Source organism: Harpia harpyja, chromosome 8 (genome assembly GCF_026419915.1).
Source record: "Harpia harpyja isolate bHarHar1 chromosome 8, bHarHar1 primary haplotype, whole genome shotgun sequence".
NCBI classification, from domain to species: Eukaryota; Metazoa; Chordata; class Aves; order Accipitriformes; family Accipitridae; genus Harpia; species Harpia harpyja.
Genome location: NC_068947.1, coordinates 46,587,360 through 46,604,195, shown reverse-complemented (window position 1 = coordinate 46,604,195; position 16,836 = coordinate 46,587,360). Strand labels below are relative to the sequence as shown.

The following is a 16,836-nucleotide window of genomic DNA, read 5'->3' as shown; positions in this document are numbered from 1 at the left end:
GGAAAACATGTTCGTGGTGCTTTTTACCTAGTCTTTTCACTGTGTTGGTTACTGATTCTTTAATGATTGACTTGCAAGGGAAATCTTCAGAGACAGGAGACAGTCATCCAAAACAAAACAAAAAAATATTCAAAATCATTTGAGTGTTTTTCCTGACTGTCAGTAACATGATTGTTTAGCGCAGCATTCGAGCAGTGGTGTTATGAATCTTAAAACTTAAGGAAAAGGTTTCTTGTCTCAGACCTTGCCCCTCAGAATGTATGCAAACATGATTTTTAATATAAATCTTCCTCTAGTAAAGGCAGGTAAAAATCCTGCAAGTTTCTTCCTCTCCTTATAAAACAAGTCACATAATAAAAGCTCAGTGAGAGGGAGGAATTCTATCAAGATGATGCTAAGTTTTTGGCGGGGGGAGGAGGATGTTCAATTTTTCTGTTTAACTGTTTGATAACCTGGGTCTTGGTGCTTGAAAAAACCAGATGTATGAGTGAAAGTTTCATTTCCTAGTTTACCTTGAGCGGGGTGGTTCTGTGACAAATTAATCAAATCCATTGAGATTTATTGCTGGTGGTATTCCGTTGTCCTACATGAAATTATACCTTAAATGAATGTAAACAGTATCTCATAGTTTCTGCAAGCAATAACCCATGAAAAAAACAGGATTTCATGACTTTTATCAGTTACCATTTTGTATCATCTTCCATACTCATGACAATGTACTTCAGACTTGTGATTGAGATCAGCTTTCAGCGTAAGAGCTACTAATTTGGTGGCCGGACATTGGTGCATCAAGTGCTGTACCGTTGTGACCAGGAGGGAGGGGCATATGGCAGAACTAGTGCCCATAGTGTAAATCTTCATTAAATTGTGTTATGTGTTGAGATTATACAGTCCCTGCACCTAGGTGAAAATACATTATCACTTTGCAAACCTGGTTGCTGAAACATGGAGGTCTGTTCTTTGAGGGCATTCAGTACTTTCTTCAGTTCACCAACATCTGTGGGACTAAGGGTTTCAGGGTTTATGCCAAAGTATTTGCAGGGACAGCACTCAGTGAAACCAAAGCAAAGTGTAGGGGAGGAGGAGAAAACTCAGCTCATTCTCTTCGTATGCTTTCATTGTTTTTGTTCTTCCTGAAAAATAATGTCCTTTCAGATTTCGTTTGACATCTCCATGATGTTGAACAGATTCGGAGAAATCACCAATATTTTGACAGGGTTCCTTGGCAATGAAATGTTCATGAAGCTCATCTGTCATGAGCTAATCTGGCTCATTTAGCCAAAGCAGTAGCTTAGGCGGATATATTACTGTAACAATTTAATTTCTACACATTTTCTTCGTCTCTGGTGATTGCAGTGATGGCAACTCATATTTCAGTTGGAGAAACATTGGTAGTAATTGCAGCGCAACTATACCTTTGGGTTTGTGAGAACCTTGCTTAAGGTAGCAAGGCAGTGTCATGTTGTCCAAGTGCCGCCTTCTTGGTAACAAGGCAAGACTCTGATTGCACTGGCCATCTTCAGTGTTCAAGGCTTCAAAACCTTAATGTCTTACCTTGTTCCCCTCCCACAAACCTTTTGAGTTTCATACCGTAATGCTGATGCCTTGTAACCTACAGGATCAGCACATGAATGCCTGGGGCTGTTTATACTCTCAAACTGCTTCTATTAATACTAAGTATCTGTAGAAAACTAGCACTCAAGACTCAATAACGCTAGCAGTATACAAGCACTACCCACAAATCAGTCTGTTCCCTGGAAAGCTTATGTAGGTGCAGTTCCACCGAGCACTGAAGATTTACTCTGTATTTGACACCAGCATCAATAAAATCATGACTTTATGTATTTGCCTCAGTCACACCTCACTTTAATGAATTGCTTTGAAAAGTATGTGGTTTCGTTCAACATTCAGATATGATTGTGACGGCTCCATAGTAGCAATATAGAGAATTCTGTCATTATACCCGGCAATATTTTGCCAGAATAAGATAATTTTAAAATAATAATTGTATATATAACTATACAGACATACATATAATATATATGGTTGCCAGATATGTATATATCTATCTATACGTACATTACTGTTTCTTCTCTTTACCACTTGTGAAAAGATAACTCATGGTCCGACACGCTGCCGTGATTCAGTCTGTCATCATAGATTTTTTTATTCATTTGAATGTTTAGCTGAATGTTACATCAGGGCTTTTGGTGATCTGCTTCTGCTCTGATTAAGCCCACCAACTACTGACATTTAGATGCCTCTTCCAGGTACCAGTTATCTTCACCATTTCAAATCAGGAGTGCAAAGTCTGAACAGATGCTTAACATTGCCTAACATTGCTTTACCCTGTTCTGCCCACAGCGAGGTGCAGCCAAGAGAGCAACATACACTCTGCTTGGGCACCATCTAACCAGTTTATCTGCAAGTGTGGGGTATATACACCCAGCACACTAAGCACAATGAGATCTTCATTAATGGAAAATAGGCAGCACCCCGATTTATATCTTAAATGAGACAGAACTCCTCCAAAAGTTCAGGGCTGAGGCTGCCTACCACTGCACAGGGTAGGAGGGGCCATTAGGCAAGGGGAGTGGAAAGGAAGGTCAGTACGAGAAGTTATCCTTTTGGACCTTAGCTCTTAGGTATGGTTAGCTGTTGCATTGAGAATACTGCTTGCAAATAGAAAGAAGTACCAGAAGAATCCACAGATGAAAGTGAGACCTGGAAAATGCCTATTACAAGTGCCAAATTCAAACTTAAGAAAAGAATTGCACCTTAAGGGAAGCGAAATTCTATAGTATCATATAAAAGGCAGTGAAAGAAGGGGAAAAGAAACAGATACAGACAAGTAATAGAGGGTTTGTGAGACAAAAAGTGGGAACATGGTGTAGACTTTACTACAAACTACATTGCTATTCCAGATTTCAGTAAGTACCCCTGGGACCTCAGGGAGAGATTTTTTTCTCTAGTACTTTTGCAAAGATGTCCTTGTGGGAAATTGGCCCTTACCAGGCTAAAGCAGTCCAGCCTTTTTAAACAGTCTTTCTGCAAATGTCTAATCCATTAACAATTAATTTCTGAATTTCAGGCCCAATTACTGATAGTGGACATACAGTGTTCCCAGTAGAATACAGAAGTGAGCAGTTTCCTCTCCTAGATGAAGCCCTGACTATTGTGAAAAATTCATGCTATGGCCTTCTGATAGCATGTCCTGTGCTGCTAAATTTTAATGTTTTCTATGGCACACATTCTGGCCTCTGTTGGAAGGGTGTTTTTTATATCACAGTGCATCTTGATCTCTGTTTAAGACACTGTGGTTGGATACCTACCTGTAGGTAGCCAACAGCCTAACCTTGTTCATGTAACATAAGTGCTGCAGTCTGCCCTAGTCAGAGGATGTACCTTCTTTTGAAAAAGAAACAGTAAAACACATCTGGAATAACCCATTTCATGCAGCAAGCTGACTCTTGAATCACATTTGTTGATGGCTAACACTGCTGTTCTCATCTTCTCCTTCTCGTTGCTGCTTTAAGAATTTCATCCAAAATGCTACTCCCAGAGAGAAAAAGTGACCAAAAAAGAATTGCATTTAGCCTAGACAGCTCAGTCTGAAAATATATCATGATTGTGAAAGCGTCAATTAAAACTGACCCCACCTTACTCAAGAGACCTGTACAATATGTGAATTAAGATCAGACATGCTAAATTCTGTGGCACTAGCCAGGTCTTATTTTCCATTGCCTTATGATAGACAGCACTGTGCCAGCACAGCAAATAAGAATAATCAGAAATAAGCTCACAAGAAGCTCATCTTTTAATTTTTTCATTACAAGGGATCACACGAAAGGCAGAAGGAAGCAGACTTCTGAAGGTATCAGGGAAAAGAGTATTGCGGGGATAAAATAAATAGCAATTAACTAAAAAATTGAGTCCCCTTGATCAGGACTCACTAAGAGAAAGTAACAGAAGACTGTGGTACCAGGCCTCAAGCAAAGAGAAATATCTATTCTGCTGATTGTCTCTTGCAGGTCAGACATTCAAGTGCCCCTAATAAACGGGGAATACTGAAGGTGTTTGATGGTGTCTCTGAGCAGAAAGAAGTAACAGCCAGGGGGAGAGAGAGAAATGTCCTGCAGGGAACCAACCTAGAAAAAGCAAATTTCAGGACCAAGCACCAGCAGGAAATTGATGTTTATAATATTTAAGTCATCTGTAAAGGAAATATTGTCATGGTGTGTGGTATAAAGAGCAGAGTCAGGCCAATGCTTGCTTATGTGTGTTTTAAGTAATATGATATGACAGACCACATCAGATCTATGGTGCTGATTAATGAACAGCTCTGGAAAGGTAGCTAACAAGAGATGAAAGGGTCAAGACACAAATTTCAGGAAGGAGGAGAAGGAGGATCATTGCTCCAGAATATGGAGTTATGGTCCAGGAGCCCATTAATCATCAGCATTATTATGTAAAGTACCACATTTTCTCCTGACTTTATGCCCACTGCAACTCCACTGAAGCCAGTATAGAATTGACCTAAAGTGTACATCTTAAATCACAGTCTGTAGTACATCACTGCTATCATAAAACGGACCTTCCTTAATAAAAACAGTAATACTATTAATGTTTCTTACACCCTCTAAATTACCAGATAAAGCTTGGGAAGAGCAAGGTGGAATAAAAGCGAGCATATACAAAATGCCCAAGTTACCATCATTAGTGGAAATATTTAAGTAATAAGAGTCTGCATTTCTGGAATGCATTCATGCAGAAAATTTATCCTCCAAAATCTTAATTAAGCACACAGTACCTCATGGAGCAGAAATGTAATGCTTTCCTTTTCTGGGTAGAGAAGCCCAGGTAGAGAGGGGATAGGTTACTTAACCCAATGTCACACATCCCATTCCCCTGCTGTCCTGCTTGTCTCTCTTTTTGCCCAATCTTCTCATGGTCAAAAATCCTTTTCCTCTAATTTTTCCCAAGCTAGATTAAAACTTTTAGAAAAATTCAGGGTGTTTCCTTCTCCGTTGCACTCCCCGAGTCTTCTGAAGTTCCATCAGCTTTGTTGATTTTATGTACTTAAAATGTACCTATCAAATGCTGATGGTCTCAGTGCTTTATGCTCATCACACCGGAGGAGGAGATATATCTTCCCAGGCCATAGCAAAAACGATGGAAAAAAAATAAAGATATTTTAAGTGTTGCCTTTCACAGAGATTTTAGTGCCCAGATTTTGTAGAAGACTTTGAACAGCCCATCTCTAACAACTTGTCTGCCTGACCCTTGGTGTGAAGCCAGATTGAGTGCTAGGCAGTGCTGTAAGAGAGAGCCACTTGGATTGGGATCCCAGAGATTGGAAGAGCAATAATGACACAAAAAGAGAGGTGACAAAATATGCAGGATTAGTACATGCAGTTCTTAGGCTTCTCTTGTGTGAAATTAGGAGTGAAGTGAGCAGGAGTTCTGCCGAAGTAAAGACTGAAGACCTGATCCTGTGATTTTTCTGCTTCTAGTACAAGTTAAAAATGCATGTTAACTGAAGTACTGGGTAGTCTTTAAGGCACACGGGATTTATGCCTTAAAAAGGCGAGCAATAGCCAGATAAAAGACAGACTGATGTGTGCAAAGTGGATATAAGAAGCAAGGTCAGCGTTATCAGAACGGGGTGGGGGGCATATATGGAAGTGGGAAGGAGAGCTTGAAAGTAAGCAATACTGAGTGTTAGCAAGGGCTTAAATCTACAGAATCCTTGGGCATTATGGCACTTTTGAAATTCAACCCTTGGTAGTGGTCAAATGCGTCGCTGTTTTATGTAATTCCTTTGAGCTAACCTGATGCTGGCATATGGTTCCTCTCCCAGGCTCTGGTGAAACTCAGAGGTTCAGGCTAAGTTGAGGATTTTTTTGTGTGTGTTTAAATTTACTCAATTTGCAATTCAAAGCAGACTCCAAGAGGGGAGAACCTACAAAATCTGGAATCAAAAGAAAATGTTTGCTTGAGCCCCTGTGAACTGTAGCTGCCAGATTTCATGTAGCCTGTTGAAATCAGTATGTAGCATATAACCCCGTCACCAATAAACGTCATCATTACAAAATGTATAAATTGAACATAAAACTGAATGTATATTTTGTGAAGTACATTATTACAGTGTCATCTAAAATCCTTCATTGTGTCTGCTGGTGCTCATTCCGGTGTTCCTGCTGCACGAACAGTGGGGTTTTTTTATTGTGTTGCATTTACAGACATAAATTCCAACTTGCACAGTGACATTAACTACCTGTGAAATAACAATTACATCTCTTATCATTTTTTGTTCACCTTCTTGATTTCTTTGATAAAGCAAATATTTGCTTTTCTTGTCTGATCAGAGTAGGCAAAATCATTTATTCATGGAAATAGCACCATTGGCTTCACTGTGGGTAGGACTGAATATGCTGATGTCCCAGGAGTTCTTTGCATAAGTGAAGTGAGCAGGATTTAATTCTGTCCCTGGATGTTAACTTCAGACATATTTCCAACATCCACAATGAGCCACCCAAAGATCATAAGAAGCTAGCAAAGGAGGAGTTCTGTTAGTCTGAGAGGGATTCAAGTCCCCCCAAAATGTAAATACTCCCAAAAACTTAGGCCTGGGTGGTGAAATCACCCTCTAATAAATACTGGAGCTGAGGTTTTTCTTTGGATCCCTTTCTGCATTCGTCCATTGAGTCCAACTCCCTCTTTAACTCAGGAGATTTCAGACATAAAACTGCTGCTGAGCTCAATCTTTCCCGAAAGGCTGACAGTAAGTTATTTCACTGGTCTCACCACAGTAGACCTGGTGGCTGATGGGAGATAAGTGGGGTTTCTGCTTTGATAGGAGCCATCATTTTTGTGATGTAAAGACAGCAAAAGAAGCGAAGGAGGATTTTTCCTTCCTTTTCCTGCCTTTCAGTCCTGAGGAAGTGTTTGTTGCTGCTTTGAACAGGACTAGCCTTGTTGTTCTGATGAGATGCACTTGAGTGCCAAGTTTGTGCTAGCTCTCCATCACTGCTCCGTGCTCATGCCATTAGAGTGAGCAACTTCTCAGAATGAATCCTACTGATAGCGCTTTGCTGGCTAATCCTCCCTCTCCTCCTCACTTCACCAGAATAGGTTGCATGGGCAGACTGGGGTAGCCGGGGACTGACTCTGTTGTTGTTTGCAGCTGGGGCTGGAGGGATTGAAGCGGGAAGAATTCGGCCCTACCAGGCTGCAGCCAGCTGTACTGACAGCGGAGAATGCCAGTTAGCGTTGCAGCAAGTTTTCTTGCTCTCAGTAAATAATTATTATTTCCCCCTGACCTTTCCTTTTGGTTCTTTCTGGTACAGACACAGCCTCTCTCTGTTCCCTGCCCCAATGAACGTCTGCACTAGGTCCAAGGCTTGGAGTAATTTACCTGAAGAGTGATACCATTTGGAAACCACTGTAAGTATATTTTATCTCTTATAAAAGACTTCTTGTTTCAGCAAAAAAAGACATCTTTAAAAAACAAAAACAAACTGCAGCACCTGTGAGCTTTACTGATGAGGGTAAGCTAAGTTTTGCTTTTGAAATTTGCAAGGAAATATGTGGGCAAAAAATATGTCAATAAAAAACTGTTAAATATTTAAGTCTTAGCCTCACAGCATAGTTCAGCAATGGCTGGTTTGATCCGCTTGTATCTTTTAGTTTGGCAGGTTCTCCCTGCTCGCTGCTCTAGTTCGTGCTGTTCTAGTTAGTTTATCCATGTTTGTCTTCAGAGTGTTTATCTTCTTTTTTATTCTTACTACTTTTTAATGAGACACCTTTCCTCTCATTGGTGTTTCATGCAATACAGATTGAATTTACTGCAGCTCCTTAAAGGTTTACACTGTTCTTTCCGGGCCTTGAGTCTTTTATGATTTAAGGCCATTACAATTTGGTAGATTTGGCTGGATTACATAGGTAAAGTTGCCTGAGAGAATTTTGACTTTATGTTGTGGTTTTATTGTGCTCTGAAACTACCAGTTGTCTGTTATTCGCACTTTTTTTCCCCATAGATCTCATAGTTTTGATTTCTTATCATCAGTTCTCAGTGCTTGCCAGTATTGTCACAGTGTTGCCGTAGCCAAGATGCTCTGAGGTTGTAAGTCAGGCAAGTTTTGTAGTCAGGGCCTAACTTCCATGAGACTTGTGGTTTAGATGGAAAAAATGGACAAATTTGGGGGCATATAAACCCCACTTCAGGCCTGAAACACACCCAGCAAATTTCAATCTTAGTTTAACTTAATCTCCGAGTTTAATTTAATTATGGTAATCAGTCTCCTGTAAGGGATTTTGGAGTTTATTTTACTTTTCTGTGTTGATTAAATTTTCCAGGCTTTTATTGCACTAGAACATTGGGCCTCTCTTGTCAGTTCTCCGTGCCTCCCATTCTTGCTCTGCAGTGTTCTACTGGGATTTCTCTTCCGTATTACATTTTATGGTGATGTTTTCAGGAGTTTGTGTTTTCCATTGTATGACACAAACTTGCAATCAGAGATTTTAAACAAACTGCCAGTCATGTAGCTGTAACAGCATGAAGATCAATGTGGCTGCAAAATCATCAGAGAAGCTGTGTGAATATTCAGGCAGTCAGCCTGTGCAGGACTTTCAACTACTGAAGCAACACTTCTGGCAGGAAAACTGGGATGGCTCAGGTGGTTTAAAGCGAGCTTGTCTCGGGAAGCTTCACCCTCAGCTCTGGCGTTCAGTGTGCCCTAAATTTTGAGGTGAGGTCTCTGGGCAGATTTCAGTGCTTTTCACTGTTCTTTCGGGCTTTTTTTTTATATATATATTCAATGATCGTACTCTTCTCTCTCTCTCTCTCTCTTTCGCTTTGTCAGTTTCTAAATATGTATTGTCAATGTCATGTCTGGAAGAGACACAACACTGGCAGTGATAAGCACTGATATCAGGAGCTGTGTTAGTTGCACACAGGCAGAGGAAGAATGTGCAGCAGAACGCTCGGGAAGAATATCGCTTAAAATCAAATGCGAACTATTTTCACACTCTTACATTTTTAGGATCTGAAAAGCCAGGGTTGTTTTTTTTAATTACATACAGTCTCTGTGAATTACTAGGGTTACAGACGAACTGTACACTGTTAAGTGCAGTGCTTGGGCACTACAGGCATCTCTGACCTGAGGGCACTTACTAGAAGGTGATGCTGTATCTGTGAGGAGGAGAAATAATGCCTGGAACATGGGTGGGCAGACTCAGCCAGCAGCAGCAGTTGTAACAACATCAGCAACCCTGTGGCGTGTTCCCTCCGTGCTGTTTAGTATGCAATGAACAAAGGTCTGGTTGGTGACCCAGCCCTCCCTGTATTCAGAGGCTGAAAACTGCCTCATTATTGTTCATTATGTAGTATTATTCTCATACAGTCACATTATCATAGCTTCCCCTGAGAGCCAGGATGCTACTGTGGGTTCTGCGCAGCTACGCTGGTTCCTATACCTGAGCTAATTTGTTCATTGCTAACCTGGTGTCTCTGCAGGACGGAGAGCTGTTCCCTGTGTAAGGGAAGGTTCAAGCGTTAGTTATAGCTGCTGTGGGAGAAGTACAAGAACATAGATTGCCTATTTTTGACAGAGGCCTGGTTTGCTGGTCCTGCTGTGAGAACATGTTAACTCATCGAGGGGAAATTCATTCCAAACTCAAGTAATGGTTGCAAGGGAGATACGTGCAAAGAAATCATGTGTGGAGAGTGAGTGGAGAGTTGGGGGAGAGAAGACTGTATGCAAGAGTGGCAGCAAGAAGGGGGAAGTGTAGCAGGGATTTTAAAGGCTTTCCAAAGCTCAGAGGTAGTAATTAGCTTCTAGATAGCTTTGAGGTTAGGACATCCAAAATACTATCCATCCTGTCTTCAAATTAAACAGAAAGGAGCCAATTCTGTTTTGCAACCAGTGCCCAGGTCATTGCAGTTGCTGCAGCATTGTGAGTTGTCCACCATCTGAGACCTTGTTGTATGGCAGCATAGTGTTAAGGTACGTGGAAAGAAGGGGATGTCTCACTGCCATGAAGATACCGACAGAAAACAGAAGTAAAAAGATGGCAGTGATTGTATGTCTTGCTTTACACATGAGCTGGAAAGTGCTGATACGCACAGTTCAGTTCATGGATGACAGTGGATGCATTTAGCCTGATATTAGGTGCTGGAGAGCATACAATCAAGAAAGAAGAGAATATATTTTAAGTGATGTAAATGAACATAATAAAAAATAACACAATAAATATAAGGGAATGCTGGAAGTGAATCCCAACAAAAGAAAAGTACCTGGACATAGGATAGAAAATTTAAAGAGATGGAGTGGGTCGGATGTTTAGAAATGGACGGGATAAATCTGTTATAAATCAGTAGCAAATACGAATTCTGCAGTGACCCTCAAGACTCAGATTAGCTTAGAAAGGTCAGCGTCTTTTCTGTCCCTGACTTCCAGGAGTCTGTGCATCAGGTCCATATACAGAAGTGCCATCTCTTTGCTATATTGGCCTTCTGCTGTCCTTCACAAGAAGCAAGATGATGATGGCCCTCTGATAATTTTGAGTGCAGTATTTGGAAGGACTTGTAATGCACCACAGGTGTGTGTGGAGAAGGAGCTCAGAGATAACTGGAGATCAGACTGGAGCCCCTTGCTCCGAGGGCAGGTTCCCAAGTCTTTTGCAAGTAAGTTGCAACTTTTATTGCCCTTACTAACAAGTAAATAGCAAACTTACTGTTTCCAGGATTAGTCTGTAGAGAAGCACATAATCACATGAACTGAAGTAGCAAGGTAGACTGACCCTTACTACTGAAATAATCACACAGGACTGCCAATCAATGAAGTTCAGGGATGGTACATAAATAGGTATAATTTGGGAAGGTTCCACAAACAATATTTATTACTTGTTTCATTCTCACTCCTACCTTTGTGCTTTCAGGGTTTCTGACATAGCTATGACAAGTCATACTCTTCCACAGTTAGTGTGCCATTTTACCTTCTGGAACATGGAGATATATAAGAGAGCTTGCTGATGGAAGTGTTCATAGAAGTGTGCAATCAGGAAAAAAAATTAGGTTGGAAGGGTCCTCTGGAGGTCTCTAGTCCAATTCCCTGCTCAGAGCAGGGCTGACTTGCAAGTTGGATTAGGTTACTCAGGGCCTTGTTCAATTAAATTTTGAAAATCTCCAAGGATGGAGGTGCCACAACACCGATCCAGTGCTTAAATACTCTCTCTGTGAAGACTATAGCAATAAGATAGTAATAGAAGTAGACTATGTAAGTATATATTTAATTAGAATATATAGGTGAAGATCATAGCAATAGGAGCTTTCTGTATGGGTGATAAGGCAGGAAAAAGGATAGCAATATACTTACAGCAATAGCAGGATTTTTCTGGCTTTGCCCATTGTCCTTTGCTGGCAACAGCAGTCAGACATTGCAGACTGGAGAAGAACCTTCTTTGGGTTTCTTCATCGGTAGTTTTGATCACAGTGTCCCCAGCATTTTTCTTTTCTGAAAAGTTTTCTTTAAATCTTTAGCTGACTTGGCTGTTTCCCTTACTCAGCCTTCCTCATGTGGAAGCCTGCATTCCTTTCAGGTGGTACTGAGATGCAGGGCATGTCGAAACAGTGTGAGAGAAACGAACTGCTGTGGAGAGGTATCGCCTCTAGTGCCAGTCAGTACCATTGCTTCTCTTCCCATCCTAGTGAGCGTAAGTCACCAAGCTGCAGGACTCTGATGTGGAAAAGCGATGACACAAGCATCTTGGTAACAGTGTCAGCCTTAAGAGCGAAGTAGAAAATAAACAGGTTTGGAAAGGAAGAAGCAAGGGTGCTGTGCATAGCCTCACTGGTGCCACTACCTGTTGCTAAAGTATTTTTTAACCTGTCCCTCTAATGAGTTTTGAAGGCCTGGGAGGCACATGTGGGATCAGCCACACGATGAAGCATCAGACAGTGCTTGGTCTAACAACACAACTGTGGCTGTGCCAGCAGCTGACAAGTTGTGCTTACCCAGACTGAGCCCCTACCCTGCAAATAACAGCAGCATCCTGCCCAGGGGAGGCAGCTCTGCATGTGGAAAGAGCTGGAGTCAGAGGCTGTATTCCGAGCGTGCAACTTGGGTTAACTCTGAGCTGAAAACAGACCTTAAACACGGCGGTTCAGCTTCCATGCGCAAGGGACTTCATTACCCCATGCATCCAGAGTCTAACCCTACATACATCCTTTGCTGCCTGGACAAGAAGCCATGCTATCTGAAAGCTTCTTGGGTAGCAATGCTGTAAAAAACCACTGCTTTACACACAGATTCCCCGCAGCCCTCAGTGCGTGCTGGCTGCACATGGGAAAGTCGTGGGATCTGGAAATAAGGTGTGTGAAGGTGTGCCAGAGTTCATACACCAAGAATTGATGCAGACTGTTACAAACAAAATGTATGCAGTCCATATACTTTAAAATATATGTGCCCAGTGTCTCAGGCATCCTCATCCACATAGCAAGAGATGGATCCTTGTGGCAGAACAGGGAACAGGCAGAAGGATGCCCAAGCTCGGAGTGACGAGATGCTCTGTTTACTCCTCAGGAAGAAAATACGCTTTTTAAATGGTTTGATTTTCCTTCCATTTAAAATGGAGTATATCAGTTCAGCCCTTTGCTGTACCTCTACAACTTTAAGTAAGGTCCATTTAGTCATCTCCTATTGATTTAGATCAGATTAGACTTTAGCCCGGTATATTTTGAGCATATTGATTATATATGTGGAGGATACAGCAGCAGTACCATCTGCCTGTCCCGTGGCATGGGGATTTTTAGCCCCGGTAATCCAAAACACATCAGAGCTGCCAGCAGCTGCGGGGTTATCAGCGTGACCCTCCGTTGGCAGTGGTTCACCTGCAGAGCTCAGCTCCCCTGCAGCACCCCCCGAAACCCCGTTCCTCTGGGACCCAGCGCCTTTTTTTGCGTTTTCGCCAGCCCCGGGGCATCCCCTCAGCGCCGGGCAGCCCAAGGCAGATGCCAGTGGCTTCTCGGGCCCAGCACCTCCTGAGGGGGGGCCTTTGCGGGGGGGTGTTGTGTTATTTCTTTTTGGCCCGTTTAACTTATTTTTTTATTATAGTGAGAATTTACCTTCCCTCCTCTCCCGGAGCTTTCACTTTCCGGCCGAGGAGGTACCTCGGCGGGGCGGGGCGGGCGGGCAGAGGCCGCTGCCCGGGGTGGGTGGGTGGGCGGCCGACCCGGGCCGGGCCGGGCCGGGCCCGGGCGGCTGCTGCCCCCCGACGGCGGCCGCCGGGAAATGGCGGCGGGTCCCGGCCCTGCCCCCGGCCGGGCGTGCCGCCCTTATATAATGCCTTTATGTAAGCGGCCGGGGCCAGGGGCTCTGCTCCTCCTTGTCGTTCCCCCCCCACACACACACAGCCCCGCGGGAATGGGGCTTTTCTTCCTGTAGAGATCGAGTTGTTTAAAAACTGAGAGGCCAGTCCAGTCCTCAAAAGTCACGTTTTGGCCTGTCAGCCGCGTGCCGTCCTAGGTGGGATGTGGGAGAGCAGGGTGTGTGGGGAGAAGGGGCTCCCGCCTTGGCCCTTCAGGAGGACAGTCCGACCCTGTGGAGAGGGGCTTTGAGAGCAGACAGGGAGCCGGGACCACGCGCGTGGGGCCTGGGTGGACGCAGGGCAGGGCCGCCTTGGCTCCAGCGGCACCTCCGTGCTCTGGGACGACCCTTGCTGGGGCCAGACCCTGCCCCGAAACCACAGTCGCCCTGCGGCGCAAGCTGCGGCCTCAAGAAGGGGCCGCTCCCAGGGTGACCCGCCACAGCTCGCGCCTCAGGTGCCAGCAGGAGATAACGGCGTTTTATTTGGACAGCTTCGGCCTCCCCGGCTCCCGCTGCTCTCTCGCAAGCGTGGTCGTGGCCTCCCTCAGCGTGCAGCGGGAGCTGCTGGATGTTTACCCGGGCGCCGTGGCCACGTGCTGGGTCAGGGCAGCGGTGTCCCCGGCTGGAGGCCGCCGCCTGAGCTGGCTGGGCGGCTGCGTGCCTCGGAGAGCAGGGGAGGGAGCGCCTTCACCTGTAAAATGGAGGGGAAGCAGTGAGGTGTGGGTGCTTGCCTCCCCGTACAGAGTGCTCGCTGCGTGATTCGAAGCCCGTCACTTCTCTTCGTGCCTTAGTTTCTCCATCTGTGAAATGAAGGTGGTGATTACCTGCCTAATGTTCCTCTGAGGCTTAATTCCTTGTGTTTACAAAACGCTCGGAGGTGCTGGATGGAGGGAGGCATTGAGAGCTCACATGCGCTGTGCTTATAGCCTGTTGTTTCAGGCTCCAAATCTTCGTGCTTTACTTAGATGACCTCTGCATCTCAAAATTACTTCAGTGCTTTTCCCTACAAAACGAGTCTCTGCGCTGATTCGCTTTGAACTGGAAACTTGCATATTTGTTTGCTTTTCAGACAATTCTATTACATTTCTGTATAACTCCATTCAGAATGCTACAGCCTTGGTTAATATTTGTCAAATGGAGCTCTGACTGTCTAAACCACTGGGACGAGTTTCATTTTATATGTCATCAGTAGGGGCAGAATGAGGAGCTTCGTGCTTGGCCTATTTGCTGTAACACAGTCTCAGGGCCATTGCATCAGAGTCAAAACAAGGAGCAGCTTGTTTCCAAACAAGAAGCATGGAGGAAAGTCTTCTCTGCCTCCTTCCCTGTAAGGGAAAAGAGAGGAGAGAGGGGGGATGGTGGGGGCGAAGAAAGTTATCTTTAACAGATTCTAAAAATGCCTTTTCCCAAATATGCAGTCAGTCCCTTCAAAGGTCTCTTTGTTTATTTTCAGGAAGAAGCCCAAGACAGCTGAAAACCAGAAGGCGTCTGAGGAGAATGAGATTACTCAGACGGGTGCATGCAGCGCCAAGCCGGGCCTTCCCTGCCTGAACCTTGAAGCTGTTCCGTCTCTGAGCCCGGCCCTCATCCACTCACCACATTCACCAACAAACCTGCACGCACACACAGGGTCATCTGATTGTGAGTACACCAACACGCTGCTGGGTTGCACCGGGGTTCTTGAAAACACGCTCCTTACTGCAGACCGGGTTTTCCAGTTGGATGCTCTTCCCATAATGGCACGAGCAGGACTGCCTCAGGGCTTACCTTTTTCCTTCTTTGGGAATTACCACTGAAACAGAGTGTTTTGTGTTAAGGTCGTGATAATGCAATCAGCCAGAGGAAGCTGAGAGCATGTTGTTGGGTCAGGTTGCTGCTTCTTACGAATTAAAAAGGGAAGACCCCTCAAGCGTGTCTCTTTCAGACTAGAGCTATAGTTATTCCTCTCCAGGTAGTCACATGCTTGTCGTTACCCAAGCATATCTACTGACGGGGGATTTTCAGCCTGTGCTGTATTGCAGTGGGAGAAAACAAGTGTCTGGCTCTGACACCCAGGATTGTAAAGGATTTCCACAAAGAAAGGGGGGAGTGTTTTGTGAAGAGGATCAGTCTTCAGTGAGAAAGTCTGGAAAATCTTTGTAGACCTGTGTGGTTGTACCAGTTTAAGGCCCTTGTTTTGAGTGCATTCACTTTCAGATTACTCAGCATGGGTTAATTGGCCTTTTAAAAATGTTCTTTTCCATTTTGCCAAAAAATACAAAAATAAGGGAGGGAATGATTAAAACTGGATTTTGGAAAGTCAGAAGTTACCCTGTCAGCTCTTCAAAACATTGTCATTTCACAGTGGTCCCTGCCTGGAAGTCTCTTGGGCAAGAATGTGCAGGGTGATGTGAACCTCGTCATTCACTAGTTTTAGGATATATAGTTTACCTCTTCTGCGGTGGTTTTAGGATGTTGTAAAATTTACAAGGGGGAAAAAAAGGAGAAAGAAAGATGATGACACCAGGTTTCAAGAGCTCAGAAACCAACCAGACTTTGCAAAGGCCTATAAAAAAAAAATCAGGGCATGACAATAAAAAATCAGATTAAAAAGTATGTATATCCTTTTCTTTTTTTAATTTAAAAATTCTGCCTCAGGGCCAAGCTTGGAAGCAGTCGGGTTATAGGGATCATCACTATCAAAATCACTTTAGCTGCAATTCATTCCTGTTGGCTTCTGACTTTATTCATTATGAGCTTCTTCTAGAGATCTTGATTTTAATAGAGCTGGTAAACATTGGGGAGACTTTCCTAAATCTCACCTGGTGATTTGGGGAGAAGAAAGAGATGTGAAACAATTGAGCAGCAGGCAGCATGCAATTTAGCATATACAAGAATTCTCTTCAAATTGGAGATGCCAGGCTCTTTGTTAAAACTGGGGTACAGTTTTGTCTTGTAATGTTTTCTGAAAACAAAAAGCTTGTGAAAAGATGCAAAAAATGAGCAGAACAACAAGAAAAAATAATCCTTATTTTCAAACAAAGAATCTATTTATCCCATTCACAAAGATGAAAGAGTTCATCAGTAAATGGGATTCGAAACCTCACACTGATGTTTTTTGACAGTACAAATGGAAACCCATGAAAGCAACCTTAGGACAGAGGCCAGCAGGAATTGTAGGGAACTTGGAGAATGAACTCCTGCTTTTGCTTTCTGAGGTGGCCAAGTTCAGGGGTGAGGAATATTGGCAGAGGGCAGTAGGGGGAGGTGGAGCCTGGAGCTCTTCATGCTCTACCTGTTTTGTGGACAAACAGAGTCTTTTAGACCCCAAAGTTTTTAATGTCCCCAAATCACCTTCCATTCCTACTAAATTCACAATACCAATATGAATTAACTGCAAACCCAGATTAGATGCTCCTTTCACCCTGAAGTTGGGGGTTTTTTTTAGAAAATAACTTCAATAATAATTTCAGCATTAATATTGTCCCGT

General features: G+C 43.6%; 1 protein-coding gene across 6 annotated transcripts in view; it reads left to right on the top strand.

Annotated features, from left to right (window-relative positions):
- Positions 1-16,836, top strand: part of ZBTB20 (zinc finger and BTB domain containing 20) — a 512,445-nt gene that overhangs the window by 446,178 nt on the left and 49,431 nt on the right. For all 6 annotated transcript variants that reach the window (XM_052794817.1, XM_052794816.1, XM_052794813.1 and 3 more), the window contains 2 exons: positions 7,350-7,446; positions 14,821-15,008. The gene's annotated coding sequence lies outside the window, so the exon portion shown is untranslated. The remainder of the gene's footprint in view (positions 1-7,349; positions 7,447-14,820; positions 15,009-16,836) is intronic.